The following is a 3,233-nucleotide window of genomic DNA, read 5'->3' as shown; positions in this document are numbered from 1 at the left end:
CATTCTAAGATATATATATATATATATATATATATATATATATATAGAGAGAGAGAGAGAGAGAGAGAGAGAGAGAGAGAGAGTCATTGTTGGATTATCTGGGATACAGCCTGTAAATCATTAATAGATAGATAGATAGATAGATAGATAGATAGATAGATAGATAGATAGACAGAGTGACAGAGTGACAGAGAGACACAGAGAGACAGAGAGACTGAGAGAGATTAGAGACCCTGACTCAAAAACTATAACAACAAAGTGGTTAACACTTAAGCAACAACATTTTCATCCATCCTCTAGCCTACAGATACACACATCAACACAAACATATTTATATACAGTCACACAGACATACATTCACACACAAAGGCAAAAACCAATAAAAGTAATATAAAATAGCCACACAATCTTGAAATGGGCAATGAGCCAACAAAAAATACAAGTAGAACAACTAAAATGGGTTTTAATATGTAAAATGAACCATTTGATCAACAAACAAATCAACAAGCAGATAACAGAACAGCAGATATCATTTATATTATCTAAAATTGATATAGTACAATTATATTACCTGGAAAAAAACAAACAAACACTTTCTTTCCTGTAAGCGCCAGCTCCAGGTCACCTTGGGCACAAACTCAGCAGACAGTCCCACTGTCCCCAGAAGACTCTCCATGAGATCTTAAGATCACTGGTGAGTGGAAAACAACATTGATTCCAAACGAATTGTGATGGGCCTGTGACAGCAGGAGCAAGGACACGGGAGCCCTGCCTGAACAGCAGATCAGGTTCCTTCTGATCAGTGTTGGTATACCTTGGTTTTGAACACAGCCCTACAGTCCCCAGAGAAGACACCAATTCGAGGCACTTTAACACACCCAGGATATTAGGATTCCACGATCCCAGGATAACAGGAGCTTGGTCACACCAGGATCTCAGGGTCTCAGGAAGCTTGACTGACAAGAACTCTGACACACCCAGAATCTCAGGTTCACAAGGGCCGGGAATCACAGGATCACAGAGAAAGCTGGACGCTGAGGAGTCCTGAGTCAACCAGAATTATAGGAAGAACAGGTTCCAATCAGATATATTGAGGGAAGCAAGCACTTGAGATAACCAGATGGCAGGAGGCAAGCATAAGAACAGAAACAACAGAAACCAAGGTGACTTGGCATCATCAGAACCAAACTCTCCCATCATAGCAAGTCCTGGATAAGCCATCACATCAGAAAAGGAAGATATGGATCTAAAGTCACTTCTTATAATGATGATGGAGGACTTTAAGAAGGAAAAAAAGAACTCCCTTAAAGAACTACCAGAAAACACAGGTAAACAGCTAGAAGCCCTTAAAGAGGAAACACACAAATCCCTTAAAGAGTTACAGGAAAACCTAACCAAACAGCTGAAAGAATTGAAAAAAACCATCCAAGATCTAAAAGTGGAAGTAGAAACAATAGATAAATCACAAAGGGAGAAAACTCTGGAGATAGAAATCCTAGGAAAGAAATCAGGAACCATAGATGCAAGCATCAGCAGCAGAATACAAGAGATGGAAAAGAGAATCTCAGGTGCAGAAGATGCCAGAGAAAATATGGACACAACAATCAAAGAAAATGCAGATTGTTTTTTTTTTGTTGTTATTGTTGTTTTGTTTTTTTTGAGACAGGGTTTCTCTGTGTAGCTCTGGCTGTCCTGGAACTCACTTTGTAGACCAGGCTGGCATCGAACTCAGAAATCTGCCTGCCTCTGCCTCCCGAGTGCTGGGATTAAAGGTGAAGAAAATGCAAAATGCAAAAAGATCCTAACTCAAAACATACAGAAAATCTAGGACACAATGAAAATACCAAACCTAAGGATAATAGGAGTAGATGAGAATGAAGATTTTCAACTTGAAGGGCTGGTAAATATGTTCAACAAAATTATAGAAGAAATCTTCCGTAACCTAAAGAAAGAAATGCCCATGAACATACAAGAAGCCTACAGAACTCCAAATAGACTGGACCAGAAAAGAAATTCCTCCCGACACATAATAATCACAACCACAAATGAACTAAATAAAGATACAATATTAAAAGCAAAAAGGGAAAAAGGTCAAGTAACATATAAGGGCAGACCTATCAGAATTACACCAGATTTCTTGCCAAAGACTATGAAAGCCAGAAGATCCTGGACAGATGTTATACAGGCCCTAAGAGAACACAAATGCCAACCCAGGCAACTATACCCAGCAAAACTCTCAATTACCATTGATGTAGAAACCAAAGTATTCCATGACAAAACCAAATTCACAGGATATCTTTCCATGAATTCAGTGCTTCAAAGGATAATAAAGGGAAAACTCCAACACAAGGAGGGAAACTACACCCTAGAAAAGCAAGAAAGTAATCCTTCAACAAACTTAAAAGAAGATGGCCTCATGAACAGAATACCATCTCTAACACCAAAAATAACAGGAAGGAACAATTACATTTCCTTAATATCTCTTAATATCAATAGACTCAACTCCCCAATAAAAAGACATAGACTAACAGACTGGCTACATAAACAGGGCCCAATATTTTGCTGCATACAGGAAAAACACCTCAGGGTCAAAGAAAAACACCACCTCAGACTAAAAAGCTGGAAAAAAATTTTCCAAGCAAATGATAAGAAGAAACAAGCTGGAGTAGCAATTCTAATATTGAATAAAATCGACTTCCAACCCAAAGTTATCAAAAAGGACAAGGAGGGGCACTTCATACTCATCAAAGTAAAATCTTCCAAGATGAACTCTCAGTTCTGAATATCTATGCTCCAAATTCAAGGACATCCACATTAATTAAAGGAACTTTAGTAAGATCAAAGCACACATTGGATCACATACAATAATAGTGGGAGACTTAAACACCCCACTCTCATCAATGGACAGATCATGGAAAAAGAAACTGAACAAATAGTGATACTAACAGAAGTTATGAAACAAATGGATTTAACAGATATCTACAGTATATTTTACCCTAAAACAAAAGGGTATATCTTCTTCTCAGCACCTCATGGTACCTTCTCCAAAATTGACCATATAATGAGTCATAAAATAGGCCTCAACAGATACAAAAATATTGAAATTATCCCATGTAACCTATCAGATAACAATGGATTAAGGCTGATCTTCAATAACAACATAAATAACAGAAAGCAAACATTCACATAGAAGGTGAAAAATACTCTACTCAATGATACCTTGATCAAGGAAG

The sequence above is a fragment of the Mus caroli genome, chromosome X (genome assembly GCF_900094665.2).
Source record: "Mus caroli chromosome X, CAROLI_EIJ_v1.1, whole genome shotgun sequence".
Classification (NCBI taxonomy): Eukaryota; Metazoa; Chordata; class Mammalia; order Rodentia; family Muridae; genus Mus; species Mus caroli.
Note: the sequence above shows the minus strand (reverse complement) of the source record.